This window comes from Sminthopsis crassicaudata, chromosome 2, assembly GCF_048593235.1.
Source record: "Sminthopsis crassicaudata isolate SCR6 chromosome 2, ASM4859323v1, whole genome shotgun sequence".
Lineage (NCBI taxonomy): Eukaryota > Metazoa > Chordata > Mammalia > Dasyuromorphia > Dasyuridae > Sminthopsis > Sminthopsis crassicaudata.
The window spans coordinates 232,803,914-232,826,868 of record NC_133618.1 but is presented as its reverse complement, the minus strand read 5'-3'; positions in this window follow the sequence as shown (position 1 = coordinate 232,826,868).

Sequence of the window (22,955 nt, the reverse complement as noted above, 5' to 3'; positions counted from 1 at the left end):
TTCTCCCAAGTTGCAGTGTCTTAGATTTTTAACTTAGTCCAAAGGAGTTCCATGAGGTGCCCGTCAGGGTTCCCAGAGAGAGACTCTGAGGGCTATAGCATGTTTATTTGACCCATTACCCCAGGACCCCATCCAAACATCATGTCAAGGGGTCCCTGGAAATTCCTCCTTTGTGTAACGAGGGGGTTGAACCAGATGACCTCTGAGGTCACTACCAGCTCTGAGATTCCCATGAAAAACACAGAGAATGCTTCAATAACCTCACATAATTGAAAAATCACTGCCCCAAAATAATTGTAAAAAAGCCCCAGGGCATTCTTTCTTGAGTATAGAATAACACTTGAAAACAGGCTTTGCTAGCCTTATTCCCTGGCGAGACCAAAGCCTTGTTTTCCTGGAGGGCTTTTCAGAGTTGAGAGAACACAGCCAGCCAGCCTGCTCTTTGAGCTTTGACTATTACTTTCCAGGTACCATCTCCTAGATTTGTGAGGCAATTTACTCATTAAACAAGTATCTGGCATCAGCTCTAGTGGTTCAGATGAGATTCTTAAAGCACAGTTTTTACATTTGTTATTTTCAGCCCATGAGCATCAGTACTCTGCTCACCTAGGAGACCTGCTGATCCTTCTTGGTCACCCTGGCCTAAACAATCTCCTCAAACAGTTTCTCAGCTGAAGGATTCCGTGGGGAGGAACAAATGACGCAGACAACCATGGTCTCAGCTGTAATTCAGAATATCCCAAATATCAGTGTTGAGAAACTTTAGAATTATGTATGTTAGTAAAGACAGAATTTCAGCCACAAAACATCAAGTATCAGTGCTAGAAGAGCCTCTGCAATAATTCAATTCACAAAATATTTATTAAATGGCTGTTCTGTGTAAAGCACTCTGCTAAGCATAAGGGTAATTCAAAATAGCTCTTCTCCTTAAGAAATTATGTTTTCCTTTGCCTAAAAGGTTATCAAAATGTGAATATTCTTTGATCCAGCAGTGTCTCTACTGGGTCTTCATCCCAAAGAGATCATAAAAAAGGGAAAAGGATCCACATGGGCAAACATATTTGTAGTATCTCTTTTTGAAGTAGCAAGGAACTGGAAACTGAGTGGGTGCCCATCAGTTGGAGAATGGCTGAATTAGTTATGGTATATGAATGTTATGGAATATTATTGTTCTATAAGAAACTACCAGGAGGATGATTTCAGAAAGGTCTAGAGAGACTTACATGAATTGATGCTAAGTAAATAAGTAGAACCAGGAGATCATTATACACAGCAACAACAAGATTATACATTGATTAATTCTGATGGACGTGGCTCTTTTCAACAATGAGGTGATTCAGGCCAATTCCAATGATTTTATGATAGAGAGCCATCTACACCCAGAGAGAAGACTGTGGGAACTGAGTGTGGATCACAAAATAGCATTTTTACCTTTTTGTGTTCTTATTTGCTTGCTTTTTGTTTTCTTTCCATTTTTTTTTCTTTTTGAGCTAACTTTTCTTGTGCCCCATGATAAATGTGAAATATCTATAGAAGATTTGCACATGTTTAACATATATTGAATTATTTGCTGTCTAGGGAAGCGATGGGGAAAGTAAGGGAGAAAAATTTGGAATACAAGGTTGGGTACTAAGGGTGAATGTTGAAAATTATCTTTGCATATATTTTGAAAACAAAAAATGATCATTTTAAAAATAATGTTTTTAATAAATAAAAATAACAATTAAAATTAATAATAATAATATTATAATATAATAAAAATAATAATTTAAAAAATAAATAATAAATTAAAAAACAAAATAAATAATGAAATAAAATAAATACTAAAAATTAATCAAATGAAATTAAAATAAAAAATAATAAAAAGTTATGTTTTCCTAAGAGGGAGCAGGATAAACAAGTAACCACATCCATGGCAATTTGATGAAAGGGAAAACTAGTCAAGACTAGGACAAGAACATAGGAGTAAGGAGACTAGTACAAGAACACAGAGGCAGAAGAATGCTGGAAATGAATATGTCTATGTTTATGTTTTTCCCTTGTTGCCCTAGATCAGAGACAACCTTAATGTGTCATGAACCTCTGGTAATTTGGTGAAGTGTATAAACCCTTTTCCAGAATAATGTTTTTAAATGCATAAAATACTACATGCAGAATTATAAGGGAAACCAATCATATTGAAATACAATCATCACAATATTAACAAAAAACAAAACAAAATAAAAACAGAAAAACTAAACAAGTTTGTGAATTCCAAGTTATGAACTCTGGTCTGAAAGCGACATTTTACAGAAGAGCAAACTGAGGCCTACTGCAAGAAAGAAATAGTTGGGTCAGGACTAGAGTTAGACAATTTAGGATTGTCTGATCCAACCTCTTTGTGGAAGCAGTGCACATTCACTTCTGAAAACTGTTAATTTTAAAAGCATAGTCTTTTGTTCTTTTAACTTGGTTACTTCATGTTTTAGAGAGGCCCTCAGAAACCAATTTCTTTTTCTTCCAGATACAGGCAGGATACAGTTATTTTAATCCCTCTACAAGGCTTTGGAGGGCATGCTTGGCATCCTGACACCTGGTCAAGAGGCTTCTTCAATGTGCACAATTGTCCCTGAGTTCCTGAAATGTATATATATAGGGATGCAAAAATTACACTGAATTTGGATGGAAAGAACAGGAATGCTAGAGGCATAGAATCTAAGCCTGGGTACTTTGAACTGTTCATTCTCTCTATATTGAGAAAATCTGGGTTCAAATCTTGCCTCTGGGATTTGCTCCCTGTGTGGACCTTAAACAAGTTACTGACCCCAAGCTTCATGTTCCTCATCTATTGAATGAAGGGTTAGACAAGGTGATCTCTGAAGTTCTTTCTGTTAACAAGGATTTCAGTGGTGGTGATGTAAAGGCTCTAGAGTCAGAGGACAAAGGCTTATATCTAACTTGTACTGTTCTCTATTTTTACAACCTTGAGCAAAACATAAACCTCCTTGGACCTCAGGTTTCCCCTTTGTAAAATGAGGAGGTTGAACTAGTAGGCCTTTGAGATTCCTTCCAGCTAGGGTCCTCTGGTCCGGCTCTGCCAGAACCAGAAAAAAGCTATGGAAGCCTTTGCTAATTTTCCCTGATCTGCATTAATGTTTTTTAATTTAAATTTTCTCAGAAAGGTGGGAGAGAGATAATACTCTAGCCCAGATGGCTCTGTGACAATGGGTGGGGGAAAGGTTTAGAATAATACATGAACTTGGCACATAATTCATTAAAAGCCTTGGCCATGCATGTCATAACAGTTCCAGTCCTCCTGGAACACCATATTCACAAGTGCAATTTGCCAGAGTTTCTAATTACTGTGGTAAAAGGAGATACCATTTTCCCCTGGGGCAAGTTGGATGAACCGGGAAAGCAGCCTGTCATCTTATTCTGAGAGGTCCCATACTTCAGAATCAATCACAAATACCCCTCCACGAGGAATGTATCCACACTTAGGGGCTAAGGATATATTCATTCATTGTCACATTCCATTTTTCCTTGTCATAATGGGCAAATCATTTAACCTCTTTGATCCTCTGTTTCCTCTTCTGTAAAGCGGGGATTCCCTTATTCACAAACTAGATTCTGCTCCAAGCTCTTGTGAAGAAAAATTTTGCAAACCATTACTCACTAAAATGCAATGATCTATTAATCAATTGACAAACATTTCTTAAGTATCTAAAGAACATTGCACTTATGAGGGAGAGAGATACAAAGATAAATAAGACATGGTCCCTGCCTTTAAAGACCCCACAATCTAGTGGAAGATGTAATTTACATAGATGGTAAACATAATACTGGTTAGAATGTACTAAGTACATAAAGACAAATCACATGGCAGAGTGGAAAAAGAGCTGGCCTTGCAATCAGAAAAAACAGACACATACTGTTATGTGACATTGGAAAATTCTCTTTACTTAATACCCCATTGTGTAAAGTATATCCACCCTCCCTCCACTTAAAGGCAACTCACAATAAATTGGTGAATAGTTTTTGATCTGAATTAGTACAGTCTCCTCCCTGGGGGTTCCCTGGACCTATGAAGTCCCAAGCATGCTCCCCTCGAAATAGTGTGTAAAAGGAGTACAAAGTTCTGTGAGATGATGAACTAGTGGGCACGTTTTCCCATTTGTATTTTGACCAGGGTCTTGGTAAGATGGATAGGATTTCAACAGGTGATAAGGGAAGAGCACGGGAGCATTCTCAGCATAAGGAATAAAGGAAGCATGATGAAGTGAGGGGCATGTTTAGAGATTAATGAGCAGCCCAATTCGGCACAGAAGAGTCTTTATCCCAGGTCCTCTCATTACTAGTCCTTCATCTCCCAGCCCACCTCCACTCGGAGCCAGACCCATGGAGGACGGAAGGACGAAACTCAGTGACTTCAGATCTACCGAAATCTTAGGATGCTCTGAGGGGGTTAGATGGGTTAAGACTCAGTTAAATGGATATACAGGTGAAGTTTCATTCTGAGAGGCATTTAATTGCTTGTTGATTTATGGTCATCGTCCTTTTGACAGGGTAACCCTAATACCAGAATATGGAAAATTAAGCATTCTCCTCAAGTGTTTGTATCCTTTACTCCTAGAATATAAACCCTGGTTTACATGATCCTCACAGTTCTTGTTGAAAAGAATCACAGTAGCCGAAGAATTGGTGGCATTTTTTGTGCCTTTGGGTCTGTTCCATGACCCTGGAAGAATGCTGAAAAGCTAGTAAACTCTAAAGGGTCGGTCAGTCAGTCAGTCAGTCAGTCAGTCAGTCAACAGGCTCAAAAGCACCATGATGGCCGGAAGTATGCACTGACATCAAAATCAATATGCAGACAACGTGATTAAAACACCAGACGCCACTGGCATCCAAACGTGAGCTTTAATTGTGCCTGGGTCGGGGGTCTCCATGCCCTGTGTGAAGCAGGAGCGGGAGAGTCCCCCACACACACACTTTCAAGAGAAATTAATTACACCCATGATTTCCAATCCCAGGGGCCTCTGTGCTTAACCTTGCTCTCTCGAATCCCAGCGTGGTCTGAAGAGCAGTGTTTAAACATATGGCATGCGGGCATTGAACGCTCTCGCGGCTGCTGCGGGTCACCCGCAGCTCGGGTGCCTCCTTGCCTCTGAATGATTTTGTTATCTAGCCGGGTCTACCCAGATTGCAGCCAATGAAGAAAAGGTCCTAATTTGTCAGCTCTTGGGGCGGGGGGAGGGGAAGTGTTTACTGCCAGAAGGAAAAGAAAAGGGGGGTGGAGGGGGATTAGCTAGTTCATTTTGTCGATCTGACATGTTGCTTCTTTTCAGATATGCCCTGAAAGGGGGATGGCCCAGAGCCATGCATTCCTGATTAGAGATGGAAGGCGGATAAAGAAAGAAGGAAAGGGGTGAATGTGGGGGGTTTAGGCAGCGGCCACAAAGCTTGCTTAGCCTAGCGGTTCAGTCATTGGCAAGGCTGGATGAAGAGATGTGTTTTTCAGGGGGTGGGTTCTCACTCCTGGCTTCCGACAGCGAGACATGGTGATAGTTGTCAGGATTCAGGGCTGGCAAGGCTCTGAATGGAAGCACTGATGAGTATATCTGGAAAAGGGGGCCGGAAAAAGCAGTCAGCCACCCCCTCTCTCCCTCCGCACGTCCAGGATGGAAGAGTCCCGCAGTGCAGGTGTGCCAACAAGGCTTAGGGACCAGCTTCCCTCTGGAAGCAGACACCAGTTGGGGAAAGGGCCAAGCCAGTCATTTTCTTTTTCTTTTTCAAGAGAACAAACCAATAAGGGAATTGGGGGGGGGAAGGCTCCTGTTCCTAGACAGGATGAGGAGATGGAAGCCAAAGTGAATGGGAGGGGGAAGGGGAAAAGGTTGAAAATGAATATATCACCAGCAGGTGCCGATAAGGACTTTCTTTGCAGTTAATAAAATAACGTGAGAGAAGTGATGAAGGAACACTACGTTTGGAAGCCGCTGTTGCCCAAGTCACGTGAGGTCTCTTAGGAAAGGGAGTTTGGGATTAAGTCAGAATTAAAATGGGCTTGGCTTTTATAGTGTGCCCGTTTCTTCCCCTATTTCTGCAGCAGATGGTTTTACTGGGATTCCAAAATTTCTAGCCCTCACAGGAGGGTTTTTTTTCCCCTATTTTGAATGACTTCATGTGAAAACCAATGTCTTTTTTCCCTCAGCACTGTAGTCATCTGAGATGAGCTGGACCCCAAAGTGGGTTTCTTAATAACATGCTAATCATGTTTGTGCACGCCTAGGTCATGTGTGGTGGCTATTTAGTCTGGGTCACTGTCAGGGATTGTGGGGAAAGCAAATGAGAGTCACTTTATGTGGATTCTGGCTCTGATCAGCTCGGTGACTTTGGGCTAGAAAGTCAGTTAACCCCCTTTCCTTCCTTGTAAACCGAATTCTGACAACTCTCACCCTGCCAGGAGTGAGAACCCAACCCCTGAAACTAAGCTGTCTTGGAGGTCCTCTTCAGGTGTAATAATAGCATTCTGTTTTCTCTGATCTAAAAGCCCTTCCATCCCCCCCATTTGAAGTCCTAAGACTTCAGCTCTGGCATTTTATGTTGTTCTAAGGTCCCTTCCTGCTCTGCCTTTCTATTTCTTTATATTACAAATCCCCATGCACTAAATCTTTGCCTTGGGTTACTTTCACTCAGCTCCTCACGGAATGAAGGCAGGGAAGGATGGGGGAAGGGAAAAAGGGAGAGAAGCATTTGGTGGCATTGATATCATAAAGGAAGCCAGCGATGCTTGAATTTGCTCTGTCAGACTTGACATCAAATACCTCCACAGCAAAGTAGGAGGCTCAGTCATGTGTCATCCCCAGTGATACCCATCTTTTTTAATAAGTCTAGTAAGAAAAAACAAAAGTGTATTCTGGTTAATTTTGGGCTCATCAACTTTCAAAAACATTTCCCATTTGTATGATCATTTTATGCCATATGATACACTAGGACTTGTTACAATTGCAGGTCACAGAAACCCCATGGACTGCTAAATTCTAGGCTCCAAGTTCAAGTGCGTTGGGATAAATCCTTTTTCTTGCCTTGGCAATGTCCTTGGTCAGGCCCATTAGTCAATTTTCTACTGCTAATGTCTCCCTAAGACCCCTTTGCTCTGTCTCCATGAGCTGTTCAATCCAAGTCGATGTTCACAGCATTCATCGATCCGGTAAGGTACAAAGCCAAATCAAGTCCTATCTAATGGGGAAGAATGTTGTTGTCTTGTCCAGAAGATGTGCAGCTTATGGTTTTGTTTTCTGCCATTCTATGCTAATTAGAGCATGAGTTTCAGTTGCTTCCTTTCAGCACTGACAAAAAAAAATATCCCTTTTGTTTTTAGGAAGAGAGAGCATCAAGTGAGCATCCCAGACAAGCCTGTAAAATCTATCTCTTTTAAAGTAAAGCACATTTTTAAAGGAGAGTGGCAATTATGGGACTTCAGTAGAGTGGTCAGAATGGCAGTGAGCTACTCTGGACCAGCTAATCATGCATGATGGGCCAAACACAGAGGACTATAAATTCTAACTCAGCTTCTACCCTTTGTTACCATACTAAAGCCAGAGCAGAGAATTAGGGGATGGGAAGACAGTAGTTCTGAGCAAGCTAAAGAGATGGCCATCTCTTGCCTATGCCAGGGCTTCCTCTGTATAGTTGGTGTTTGTAAGCCTGAAACCTGAGGGTTTTTTTTTGTTTGTTTGTTTGTTTTGTTTTGTTTTGTTTTTGCTGCTATTGTAGAACTAATTATCTTAGAAGAAGGGAGAGATGGTAAGCTAGGCAAGACCTCTTCCGTGGTAAAACAATAGCACTTTAGGGGAGTATTCCCAGTGTTTTTCCCTGTGAGTCTGTTTTCCCTTGTGTGATTTGTTTCCAGGAGCAACCCTTGTGTGCTAGGTCATGTTGAAAGCTGCCTAGGGCCTTTTAAAATTTTAATTAAATTATATATTTTTTTTATTCTGAACTTAAAAAAAACACACAAAAAAAGAGTATTTTCAGTTTTTGACTCTTGCTTCATTTATTACATGTAGTCATGTAGTCCTTGTAGAAAATCTATTTTTCCCTTTGAATCTCTTGCTTACAGATTCTACTTTGGAGTTTTTAGGTATCTCAGGATTTATGATGATTCTTTAAAGTGATCATTGCTTTCTTCTGTTTGCTCATTTTCTGCACTGAGGCTTTGTGCCCTTTGTGCCAATGAGAGGGCCAGGTTCTACCCTCTAGTGAACTATTGATTCGGGTATCTCAACCCCACTTGATCTCAATACAGATCTATAATGCAGTGATTGCCAACATTTTTTTTTATTTCTTTAACCTCTTTCAAAAAACTGCTTTCAGGAAGTATGATGATTCTTAAATTTTTTCTCTTAGATCTGTTTTCCAGGTCAATTGTTTTTATAGCAGATGTACTACCTTTTCTTCTATTTTTTCGTTATTTTGATGTTGTTCTAATATTTCTTGTTGTGAACCCTTAGGATAACTTAACATACTACCTATAATGTCCTTTGATTGTTGACTGCTTAAGGCAGTATTAAAGATTTTGTAGAATAACACCTTGAATCATTATCATGAATCCACAAGGAGTTCCCAAATCACTAAATGGGAACCACTCATCTACATTAAGAATGCTAGGAGACTTTAGGCCCTCCTGGATCTTTAAGAGTTCTTAAGACCCTTCATGGCATCTGACGTGTCCAGGTCTAAGCTTCATCATATCCAGAGTGATTGCTACAACTTCCAAGGTCTACTCTGTGGATTTCTGACCACTCGTGGGCTTTTTCATAAATTCTCTCTCCTTTTGTGCCTCAGGCTTTAGAGTCTCGCAAACTACCATTGTATCTTCTTTAAAATGGTGTCATTGTAAGTTTTTTGTGACTGTTGAGCTAGAGGCACTACAACAAAGAATTCCCTCTTGACTCTTCAGAGACCAAGATATCTCATCTTTCATTAACATCATTCAAACAAGTTCGAGCTTTTGGTAAACCTCTTTTGAGTTGCTGTTACTGATGTGATATCACTACAGAACTTTTCAATAAGAAAGTAGAAAGTTAGGACAGTTAGTACAGAAATGGGTTCAAATTACCTTAATAGCCATGTAACTATAGTCAAGTTGCTTAGCCAATCTGAACCTCTGCTTCTTCATCTGTAAAATGGATAACAATATCAATACATAACTCGAGAGATCACTGCCAAGTTCAAGTTTGGTGATATATTTAGGGTTTACAAAGTACTTTACAAAATTGAAGTACTATGGAAATGTCAGTGATGTTATACCAAAATGCTAAAAGGAAAAGAATTATGGAATAAAGGAATTTGGGTTGTTCATTCCATTGGACTGTAATTGTGCAGAGGCAGCTAATGGCACAATTGGAGCTAGATTCGGAAAGACCTGAGTTTGAATTCTGTTTCAGATATTTAATAGCTGTGTAATCCTGGGCAAGTCACCTAATCTCTCCCAGCCTTAGTAAGAAGTATAATAAGAAATTTAATGAGAGCACCTAACTCTCTGGACTGTTGTAAGAATCTAATGTAATAACATGCAAAATGTTTTAAATATTATGTAAATGCTATTATTATTTTTATATGATAAATTATTGTTTACATAAAATATAAAAGTAATTAACAAATTCAATATATAAATAATAGTTATTATAACATGAAAGGGAATATGGCATGATGAATAGAAAGCTGCCCTCTGATAAGAAATAAGCCCCAAAGTCCCATTCTCACACACACACACACACACACACACACAAACACACACACACACACACACACACAATACTACTCATAGCTTTCTAACACTAAAAATTGCAGCAAAGGTACTGATTGCACCTATGAAAGGAATTTCCAAAGAAATCACAGTTTGGATTCACCCCTTCATCCCCTCCTACCCTCATACACCCATCTTTGAAACTCAACATTTCTATCATGTTTTAAGCAAAGCATTTCTCTCATTACCTTGACCACCATAAACAACAACAATCCCATAGAAAAGATAGTACAAGTATTATTATCCCTGTTTTTGAGATGAAGAAACTGAGGATGAGAAAGGTTATGATTTGCCCACCACCTAAATAATGAATGTTCAAGCCAGGAGTCAAATTACATTTCTTGGACATCAAATCCTGCACTTTTCCCCTATATTAAAATGACTGGTTGTCTTTTACATATTCAGAGTACCTTGCAGAATTTGGAAGATTCTTGCTTAGATATAGTTGAAAGAACATTGAACTTGAAGTTTCAGTTTCAGCTCTGCCACTTACTACTAATGATAGGATCTTGGGACAAGCTATTAATTACCCTTCTCTAGGACTCTATTTCCCCTTTTATACTATGGACATAATAATGATTTTTTTTACTTAAAAATTGATCTTTTTCTGAGGAGCTTATTTTATGGAATCTGGGTAGGGCTAGATAACAGTCTCAACCAACATCACAGAGATGTAAAGAAAGTGTTTTATGAATTTAAACATTACTATGTAAATATGAGTTATGAGTCCTTTCATTTGTAGGCACTCTACTTCATGGTTCAAATTTGTTTTTTCACTTAATAAAACATGCCTAAGAGAAGAAAAGTTAAAAGAAAAAAATCAATAATTTCATCTTGTCTGTAACATTCTATGTACATTTCATCTCTCTCACTGTGGAATAGTTTCTACATTTTCATTTTCTATCATTTTGACTTTTATGACTTGTGCATAGTAGGCATTAAGTAAATATTAGTTGAGTGAATTAGTTTCTTTTCAAACTAATTCAGCTTTTCCTTACCATTCTGAAGAATAAATAATTCAATGTCCTTGTGATGTGAATTTGGTCTCTTCTTTCTCAATCAGATAAACCTAGCATTGCCTCTTCAGAGAAATCATTATACCTGGGGAATTCTTTTGAAAATTAAGAGAAAGAATGTTCTCATACAAGATGGTTTAGGCCTGTATCAGATCCCACAATTTGTCTTTTTCAGTTCAGGGACTAAGTGTAGATTTGAGATTGTAAATACAGAAGACTATAAAGACTTCCTTGGAGACATGCTATTCTTTGTACAGGAGGGACCAATTAAATGGTTCTGAGAATGGTGACTGCATCTCTGGAAAGCTTATATTTGCAAAAAAAAAAAAAGTGGCAAAGATATACATATCACTTTGTGTCACTCAGCAACTAATCTGGGCTTGTCACATAGTATTTCCCAAGTTGAATTGGTCCTTCTCTTTTTACTGCAAGTTCCACCTACAAAGTTAAATCTATACTAGGTAATGGTGTTATTGAGCTTTGAGTCTTAGGGGAAAACTATAGATTGGGTGAAATCAGCATGAATCATAGAATGTTAGAACAGTGTAAGGCCTTCAAGAAGAGTGTAGAGATGTCAGAACAGGTAATGATTATCCGATCTAAACTTCCCTTTTTTTGCAAGAAATGATATTGGAGACCAGATAAAGCAGGCCAGTAGCAATGCAAGCAAGACTGGCGTTCAGAAGAGAAGATCATTGAATTTATAGACATAATAATTATATACATAGGAAATGATAAGAACTCTAAGAGAATGAAAAGAACAGAACTCAGGACAAAGCCTTGAGTAGCACCCGTGCTTATGGGATGAAAGGTGGATGCTAGACAAAGGAAAAAACGAGAGCCAGGAAAGGAAAATGTCATGGAAACCGAGAGAGGATAGAACATCCAGGAGGAGATGGAAATCAATATTGACAGAAAGTCACAGGGAAGAATTTAAGGAGATTGACTATGAAAATGTAGCTTTTGGACTCAGAAGTAAAGAAATCTCTAGCAACCTAGGAGGGAGCAGTTTCAGGGGAGGGGTAAAGTCAGAAAGTGTAACTTAAAGTCAAAAGGGAAATTGGTTGGAATTGTAAGCAGCAAGCATAGTCACCTTTTTCTAGGAATAAGGAAATGAAGGCACAGGAAATATAAGAGAAGGGAGGCATAGGGCAATAGCTTAAGCTTGGTTTTGATTTCCTTCATTCTGATAAGGACCAAAATGACACTATTCTGTTAGAATCAAGTACAGTGTGTCCAACTGTGTCTGTTGAGACCCAGGCACTCCACTATTGTTGAGACAATACAAGCTTGGAGTGCTCTAGCACAGGTTGGACACAGATAGTCCATATGAACATTTGGAGTAGGGATGTCTCTAAATTTGTATTTTTGAAGCTAGTTCAATTCTGATTCACTCATAATGCACTAATGCTTTCTTTGATGCGGGCACAACATGCTGGCAAATGTCTATCACATCACACAATGGATTCCAAAGTTCTTCAGAGAGACCTTAAGAGTGTCCTCGTCCTGCTTCCCCTGAGCACTTGCCTGTGTAAATTCTCTGTAAAACAATCTTTTAGTCAAAATATAATTAGCATTTCAACAATGTGGCCAGCCCATTGGAGTTGTGTTCTCTGCAGTAGAATGCTTGGCCGTTTAGTTCAAGAAAGATCCCCAGTGTCTGGTATTAGGTGATTTTCAGAATCTTTCTGAGACAAAAAAATAAAATAAAATAAAAAAATTTTAAAAAGAATCTTCCTGAGACAATGGAAATGGAACTGAATCTGTCTCCTGCATGGCACTGATATATGTCCAGGTTTCACAGGCAGACCACAATGATATATACTTAGCTGTATTTCAGTCTCAGCAGCTGCATTGAGTACACAATCATCTGCAAACAAAAAAGCATGCACTAATTTTCCACTTTCTAGGAGTTGGGAAGTGAAGGTAAAGGAAGTACAAAAACGAGGGGTACAGCATAATAGGCTGAAGTAATAACTGAATTAATTAAAAGGTTTTTTTAAAGATCAGTAAAATCTAGACATATCAGGGAAGGATCCAATGTGTCAGGGAAGGATCCAGCAGAAAGGAAAAATTGAAGATGCAGAAAAAAGAGGGAATGATTGATAGTTAAATTTCTGAAAGAGATGGCAGGAAACAGGATCAAGGACTCACTTCTCTTGAATTAGAGAAAAGGCATTGTTTCTTTAAAGACTAAGGGGAAAGGGGAAAGAATGAATGTGAGATATGAAATGGGAGAGATGGAACTTATGATAGCCTCAGATTTCTTAACAAAATAGGAGATGTGATCATCTGTTGAGTTGGAGTGGGATAGGAGACATAAGAAAAGGGGAAAGGTTTGTGATTTTCAGTGGGATAGAAAGTTGAAGAATAAAAGGATCACCATAAATCCTTGAAAACCCAGGTGAAGTTAAGCCACATCTGCAGTGGATCCAGTTATCACAGTTGCAGGACTTCCTCTAGCAGAATGAAAGTGGGAGGGGAGAAGACATGTTGAGCTGAGCATTTTAGGGACATCCACAGTGGTAAGACAAGGGTGCAGGAGATTTGGGGTTGGAAGACAACATATGAGTGAAACAGGTCAACTTTGGGGGGTCTAGACTGTGAAGACAGGGAGGTGAAGGAAGACAAGCAGAGGGAATCTCCTCAAAGGAGAAAAGATTATCTCAGAAACCCACACGGGGAAGCCCCAGAAGCGTAAAAGAAGGAGCAGCCCATTCTAGAAAAGAGATTTACTCCATAACCTAGAAAGTATTCATGCTCCATAACCCTGTTCTAAGGTGGCAAAGGAGGAGAAATACCCAGAAGTGAACCCTACAAGTAGGATAGGTACTCTGTTCCCCACAGACTTGAATCTCTGGTAGCACACACCCTTTAATACCTTAGCTACACTGCAGCTGCAGATGATTCCTGGTCCATTTGCTCATGAAATAGCCAGTGATGCCCATTTTCAGAGTTATGTTACCTGTCTCTAGGCTGCCATTTTCAAGCATGCATTGGTGAATAGTGAGTGCCTCATCTGCTCACTATGGAAGCTCTAACCCTGTTTCACATGACCATCGTCTCATCAGCAGCCTTGCCACTACATAAACCATCTATTCTCTTTCCCCTTTCTAGTTCTGGAGCCATAATCAAATCATTGCTACTGAATCACGAATGTCAGTCCAATCAATCTACTACCAAAATTGCTTTCCCTGGGCACCATTTCTTTGTATGAATTTTCAGCCCTTATCAGAGTGTAAACTTCTCAAAGGCAGGTACTGTCTTTGCTTTTGTATTGGTAGCTCTAGCACTTACCGTAGATCAGGGCACGTAATAAGCACTTAAGAAAATGCTTTTTTCATTCATTCATAAATTCTGGGTTTACTTCAAACCCTCTGACTCTGAATATTCCATCTGCAAATCTTTCCATTGATTTCATTTCTTGATTGATGTGAAGATTTCAAACCCTATAGAGAGAGCCACAGTGAGTGCTCCCACTCCCCAGTGCTAACATATTGTATTATTTGCCAAACAGTCGTTCAACAACATGTTGTTTGGTTCTCAAAATACAGCAGGAATCACCACTTAGGATAATTGTGATAAACAGCACGCTTTACTACACACACAGCAGCAATTAATAACACGGTAGGAGCCCTGGGAAGCAGCAGTGTCTGGGTGGGCTCCACAGATCAGCTTTCCAAAAGAACTCCAGGATTTCACAATGACATCCCATTGCATCAATTGTCTTCCAGTTGTCCATCTTTTTAATAAGAAATAAATGCAAAAAAGTCACCTCCTTAGGGCCTTTGCATCCCAAGTGACCCAGGACATTATTAATATGCTGTGATTGAGTTCTAGAAGTCAGGGAGACACAGTTGCTGACTATGTGGAATCACTTAATGTCTCTTACTTCCTCATCTGGAAAATGAAAGCGTGGAACTAAATGGTCTTTAATGTCCCTTCAAGCTCTAAGATAGCTAGATGGCCTGGAATAGGGAAGACCTGAATTCAAATAAGAACTTAAATACTTACTCATAGGCACCAAATACGTGCTTGTTCCCTTTCCCCATGATCCTATGACCCCTGGCTACTACTTGTTGTCCCTTCAGGCTTTTGAGTGGGATCCTTAATACAGGAACCCAGACTTGGAGTAAGACCCCCCCAAGCCCACTGTTCTCCCTAACTATCCAAGAGTCTAATTTTCTCTGTCAAGGCATTTTTAAAATTCAGAGCAATGATTTTTTATTTTCTTTTCAAAAGAAATCCCATTTATTAGGTGCAGTCCACCTTTAACCCATATGGTTTTTGTCAACAAGGTACCATGAGCAGAAATGTGGCATTCCTGACCTTCGTTGTATAGGAAAAGTGTCATGGGAACAAGGACACTGAATATGGGGTCAGAAGGAGTCCATCTCTCAGCCATCAAAGTGCCAAATACCAAGCCTCTTGCTTTCTTTCATCTAGCCTCCTGCACCATCTTCTCACCAAGAGCCTACCTGGTCTTCCCTCTTTCCCCAAAGACTCAAATTCAGCACCGTTTTTCCAGCTCAGGAGATGATAATTAAATCAGCGTCAGAGCTAGGAACCAGGTCAGGCCAGAAGTTTCCTAAATGAGGGGGACAAGTGTCTTAATAACTGGGGAAGACCCGGACATCAGACTGCTGGTCATACACTCCTCCATACCATTTCCTTGCCTCCTGGTCTGCCCTTGGTGCTAGCCCCAAGAGAAAAACTTCCCTTTCTTCCCTGCCAATAAAACCAACCTCATGTTTGGAGCCTAAGGCACAGTTCCCCTTTTACTGGGGAAGGAATGACAACTTACTTTGCCATGGCCCACAATTTTTTTTAAATCTCCAGTCAAAGGCTGCTTAACTAAAAACTCCCTTCCTTTGCTACCTTTCCCTACTCCCTCAGACTTACCTCTCCTATATCATCATCCTGCTCTGCCCTTTCCTTGCATTGTACCCTCTAAAACCTGGCTTTCTTTTTAACAAACTGAACTTCATACTAGACTCTTCCTTTAATAAGCCCAGTATTTCCTTGGATTAACCTCTCTGCTCAACCCTAAGGAAGAAAAAAAGGCAAAACACTGTAGCCCTGGCTACCCTCTTCAGCACAGTATGTGCCTCTTCTAATATTGCTTCACCATCACACACTCACACAAACACATCACACCTCCTTCAAGGGAGGGACAATTAAATTTTTTTGTATTGTATGATCACTGCCCATTACATAGTCAGCGCTTGATAAATGCTTGCTGTTTTGACTAATTGGGTCTTTAAAGAATACTTTTATTGTTTAGCCACGTCTGACTCTTTGTGACTCCATTTGGGGTTTTCTTGGCAAAGATATGGAGTGCTTTGCCATATATATACACACACACACACACACACACACACACACACACACACACATATATATATATATATATATATATAATCTTCAGCTCATTTTAGAGATGAAAAAACTGAGTTAAACAGGGTTAAGTGACTTGTCTATGACCACCCAGACAGTAAGTGTCCAAGTCCTGATTTGAACTCAGGAAGATGAAACTTCTTTACTTTAGATCAAGTATTTTATCCACTACCCATCTGTCCATAAGAACAAAAAGGCTCTTTTCCTTTCTTTTTCCTAATCTCCTTTAAGGAAAAAGGAAAAGAATCTATATGTTCTAAAGTATTCATAGCAGCTTTCTTTGGGTGGCAAAAAACTGGAAATTGCAGGATGCCCATCAGTTGGGGAATGGCTGAACAAATTATGAAATATGATTTAATGCAATACTATTGTGCTATAAGATATGATGAGTTCAATGGTCTTAGAAAAACATGGAAAGACTTGCACGAAATAATGAGTAAAATGAGCAGAACTAAGAGAACATTGTATATAGTAATAGCAATTTTTTTAAAGAATAACTTTGAGTGAATAAGTCATTTTGACTATTATAAATACCAAAATTGATTATAATGGACATATGAAGAAAGATGCTATTTGCATCCAGAGAAAGAACTGATAAATAGAAGCATGTATAGAATGATTTCACACGTGTGTGTGTGTGTGTGTGTGTGTGTGTATGTGTGTCTAGTGGTAGCCATCTGACAGGGAGAGGGAAGAAAAAAGAAATTTACACATTAACTTTATAATATATTTTAAAAGATTAGCAAGTTGAACACTATTTGAAATTTCATATGCTGTCATCTTTTTCATTATACTATGTTATAGAAATACTTGTTTCATTCCATAAATTAAAAATAAAATAAAACAAAGACGTCTAGGTACTTTTCAATATTCAATCCACCCAGATATATCATTCTGCTCTTATCTTGGTTTCTCAACTACCTGCCCCCAAGTAATTTTCTCACCCTTCTCCAAGAGGTTCCTTCCCTGGCTCTTCACCTTTATCCAATTCCTACTCTTCTTGTTCTCTCAAACACTCCTACTTCCCATCATCCACCTCCTCCCACTCTTATGCACTCCACCTCAGCCACACACAGGGATGGCCATATCCCAGATTTCATCATCAATCACAAACGTTCTGCTTATAATGCATCCCTCACCTTGCACTCCATAAGCATATACTCTTGCTGTTCCGAGGACATGGCACTCCCAGTTCTCACCTCTGATTTTTCAGGCTGCTCTCCATGTCTAGAAAGTATTCATTCCTTCCTTCTCTCTACCTTACAGAACAGAATTATGTGTGTGTATACATACATATAGTATTTACTTATGTGACTTCATGTTATTCTTCCCTATTCTTTCCCCTAACAGAATGTAAGTTCCCTAAGGTCAGGAATATTATTTTGTATCTCTAGTGCCTAGCACAAAGAAAGCATTTAATAAGTTTTTGATGAATGAATGAATGAAATAGCCTCTTTGCATTCTTCCACCCATCCTAAATCTGCTCCTCATCTTCACCCTGACCTCCAGTTATTCTCTCCCCTACTAACTTTGCCAGTCCACCTTCCCTCTGGCCTCCCTTTCCCCCCTTGGAAATCTTGGCAGTAGTTAACCAGTTCAATTTTGTATGGTCCTTTACCCTCAAATCTTTCACTCCTTTTTGCTCTTACCATTTATTCCTTTCCAAACCCAGCTGCCAATTATCACCACCATCTGTCTTCAGTGCTATGTTACTGAATATCACTAAAAGGAAGATTTGCTATTAGGGAGACCACTACAGAGTTTTGTCCTTTCTAAGTACTGATAAATACAAGCTATAATTTTACACATACAAAATGTAAATACTTTCAAAATACAGTATAACTAACAGGCCATCTTTTATCTAATTTGTCATCAAATCATTCATGGACCCTGTACATCTTTACTTTGTTTGCCTGGCCCAAAGACCATATTTTTTATTTTTTTTAAATAGCAGCTCTGTATGTTACTTTTACTTTTTTAATTAAGGCCTTTTATTATATACATATATATACACACATATATGGATAATTTTCAGCATTCACCCCTATAAAACACTGTGTTCCAATTTTTCTTCCCTTCTTCACCCCCATTTCCTTCCCCAGTCAGCAAATGATTCAATATATGTTAAACATGTGCAATTCCTTTATATATATTTCCACAAATATCATGCTGCACAAGAAAAATCAGATCAAAAAGGGAAAAAAATTGAGAAAAAACAAAATGCAAGTAAACAACAAAAAGAATGAAATACTTTCTTTTGGTCCACATTCAGTTCCCACAGTCCTCTCTCTGGGTGAGGATGGATCTCTTCATCACAAGACCATTGGAACTGGTCTGAATCATCTCATTGTTGAAAAGAGCCACATCCATCAAAATTATCATTTTGTAATCTTGCCATTGCTATGTACAATGATCTCCTGGTTCTGGTCACTTCACTCAGCATCAGTTCATGTAAGTCTATCCAGACCTTTCTGAAATCATCCTGCTGGTCATTTCTTACAGAATAATAATATTCCATAACATTCATATAACACAATTTATTCAGCCATTCTCCAATTGATGAGCATCCACTCAGTTTCCAGTTTCTGGCCACTATAAAGAGGGCTGCCACAAACATTTTTGCACATGTAGGTCCCTTTCCCTCCTTTATGATAAAGACCATATTCTTAAACAATTTTGAGTAAAGGAAATTTTGCTTACATTAAGTGATTGTCTGGATCAGGCATTATTTCTTTTCATTCTTCAAAGTTCATTTTTCCTGCCTTCTCTAACTGCCTGTCTCAAATGGAACTAATTCTCTCTCTTCTGTCCTGGAGCTAACACTGATTAAATGTACATATACAATAATGATCATGCACAGTATTACCTCGAAGGAGAGAAATAAATTCATTTTAACAAATATTCATTCAGTTCTAGTAATCAATCAATAAGCTCCATTAAGTACCTATTATATTCTAGGCATTATTCCAGGCAATATAGATGCAAAGACAAAAACAAAATACTCTGTGTTATCAAAGAATTTACATTCTATCAAGGGAAAGAGCAGGTACACATGTGAGTATAGAAAAGATCTTCACAAATAAATAGAAGGTGGTGAGGGAAAGAAAGGATTCTGGCAGCTATAAGGATGAAGATCCTGATGGACAGTACATGATGCTTGAGTAAGCATTGGTCCTTTGATAGATCTGAGGTTTCATCATTTTGTGCTGGGCCTCTAAGCTAAAAATTGGGGCTACAAAATGAAATGATATCACTTATTTTTCTCTTATCTGCCCTCCAAGAATCATATCTTATGTTTCTTCTATCTCATCTCCCACCTCAATGCTCTATAACAAAATAAACTTTCTCTTCAAATTGTATTCTTAGAATGCACTTCAAAGCCCACTCAGGTCCCCCCAACATGGAGATTGTAGTGGGAATCCTAGCTCCAGGGGACTTTCCCTTGTGTTCCTGCAGTAGGATTGGGCAGTAATTGGCCAGAAATGAGCCCAATGGACAGAGAGGAGCTCCTGCCCAGCTCTCACCTTCTCTTCCAGGTTTGTCTTGGTGATCAGCATCTCCTCAGCAAAGTCCACTTGCAGTTCCCTTTTGACACCCTGGCCATCTTTGTCGAAGACCTTCCAGGTGATGAGGTAGGCATTGTCAGCAGGAATAGGTCATGGAATGTAATGGTCATCTAAGGAAGGAAGGATTGGGAATGAAGAGGTTGTGTGGATCAGGTCTACAAGGATACTGGGGAGCCACACTTCTCCACCATGTCCTGTCTTTGTTTTCTCCTAGAAAAACAGGACCCACCCTGACCTTTGAATGATAAGGGAAGTCCTGTTCAGAGCACCAATCAAGGAAAGGACAGACAGGCTCAAATGTAAATTTGATTTAGGTTAGTTTTATAAATATTGAAACACTATATAATATATGAGTTCTTATTTCTTCATTTGAACTAACCATGTGATTTTAAACATGAATTGTTAGAATTGTAAGGGACCTTTTATATCGAGTTTACACATTTTAGAGACTTTCCACTTACTTGCTTACATTTTCTATGTCTCACAAGTACTAAGTGAAAATTAATCAGTCCACAAATATTTACTAAGTACCTGCTATGTGCTGGACTAGTGTCTTATATTAGTATATAGATTCTGGAGCTATAATGATGAAATTAAAATAGTCCTTGCCCTTGAGTGGCTCATGGTCCAGTGAAAAGGGTCACTATATACATCTATAGTCATATACAATGCAGATATAAAATAATTTTGGGAGGTAGGGAAGATATTAGTAAATGGAGAAGAAGGATTAGGAATAACTTCATTCAGAAGGTGATTCTTGAATTGAACCTTGAAGGAAGATAGGCAGAGGTAAAGAAAAATGAGATTTGGCTGTTGCAAAGCTTAGAGACGGAAAGAGTGTCATATGTGAGGGAAAAACATTTTTAAGATCCTAAAGGTGTTTTTTTTAGTGGGGAGATCTATGTTTTCTTTCACAACATGACTTTTATGGAAGTGTTCTGTATAACTTCATATGTGCTTTCTTAATGGGGACTGGGGATGGGGATAAAGAAGAGAATCTGAAACTCAAAGTTTTAAAAACAAATGCAAAAATTATTTTATATATAACTGGAGGAAATATAAAATAAAAAGATCCCTAAAAAGTGGAGATAAGTCATTCAAAGTAAGACCAAGAAGGACCAAGCTGATGCAAACTAATCCAAAAGTATAGCAAGAAGCAGAGCCTGATCCTGGTACAAACCCCAATTCAGGAATTAAATCTGGAGGGATGTCAAATCAAACAAAATATTTAATGGTATAAAATTATTGCAAATTTAAATAATTCCAAAAAAGAAGGGAGAGTAACTCTGTAATAAATATAAGCAGAGACATTTTGCTCTGTGGATTTTCACAAGGATTATATGAGTACTAAGAAAAGGTGAAGCAAGAGATAAAAAGTAAGATAAAAAGTTCTTCCAGCCTCTGTAAGAACTGAATAGAAAGTAAATGGCTAGCAGAGAAAGTTGGCGAATGTTACCTAAAAACTTGAATAAATTAAACAGGAGCTGATGCTTTCAAGAGAAATCAAGAAGAATTCAAATCAAAAAGATTGGGGGGGAAAAGAAGAAAATATAAGATACCTGATATTTTACACCATACCTGAAAAACAAATTGTGAAAATACAATTTAAGAATCATTGGACTCCCTGAAAACACTGCGTTGTGTTGTGTTGTGTTGTGTTTTTAAAGCCTGGATACTACATTTCAAGAATCGTAAGTAAAAAGGGTTTATATCTCTTAGAATCAGAGGACAAAGAGAAGACAGAAATAATGTACCCATCACCTCCTGAAAGAATCCAGAAAGAATAAGTTCCAGAAATGCCATAGCCAAAATGCAGAACTTCCAAGTCAGAGATAAAAAAGAAGCATTTTAAGTATCAAGGAACCGTAATCAAGATCACATAAAACCCACCAACTTCTACTATGGAATACAATAATACAATTTAGTCCAAAATAATACAATTTAGATATACAAACAAAAGTAATTTGTCCTATAATAACAAGAGAACTTGGACTACAACAATATGTCAAAAGAGAAAATATTTCAGTTTACAAACAAGAACAACTTGCCCAAATAAACTAAATGTAATCCTACAGAGGGAAAAATGGAATTTTATATGGAGTAAGGAGTTTTCAAGTAATTCTGATGAACAGTAGAATAGTAAAAAGACAATAAAGAATCACGAAAAGTAAATGCATTTGAGCAATTGGAAGATGCTATATGATTAAAAATAGTGTTAACATTTGAATGGGAAAGAAGAAATACATGTTTTTTCAGAATCTTAATATTTTCAAAGGTATTTAGGGAGTTAAATAGGAAAGCTAGAAGACCTGAAAAAAAGATTGGTTCTGTTCTGGGGTTTCTAAGGAGAGAATAAGAAAGGAAGACACTAGTGTAGAAAAGAGGAAGAAATGGATAAAACTTACTATTCTTTATAATTGAGGTATGTGAGAATTAAGGAAGGAGTGAGGGCAGTCGACAACAAAGGAACCTCATTTTCCTCTGAAATAAATGAAAAATGATTGAGCATGAGCAGAGTGTGGGGTAGAAAAGTAGAAAAGGATGGGATGGTGAAGTGGAAGGATGAGAAGGAGGAGAATAAGAAAAAGATAATGCTAAAGAGGGATTCATTGCAAGTAAACAAATTTCCCGATTCCTAAAATGCATTCAAATGCTCAGAAAGAAAAGAAAAGAACCAGAATATGAGGGGATGCTTTAGATTGCTTTTTAAACAATGAGATATGTATGAGCAGAAAACAGTACATCGCTATAATAGAATATTATTGAGCCAATCAAAATGACAAAAGAATCAATTTCAGAAAATCCTGAATGGCATGAGTAGAGCTAGGAACACAATTTATACAAAGTCTACAACATTGTAAATAAAAACAGCTTTAAAAGATGTAAAAATTCAGATTCGTTCAATGACCAACTATACCTCTAGAGGACCTATGATGACTCATGTTACTTCACCTCCTGTCAGAGAGGTGACAGATGCAAAAATGCAGAGAGACAGATTTTGAGGCATAAAAGAAACAACTAAAAGTATTATCAAAGGCAAGGTAGCTCTAACAACCAGTGGATCTGAATAGGTTTTATCTTATACAAAAGGTAGCATCTGCATTGTATTATAATGAAAGCAAGAAGTGGAAATTTCCACGGATCTATGGTCTCTGTGATGTATTAGAGCACATACAGAAAATAAACGTT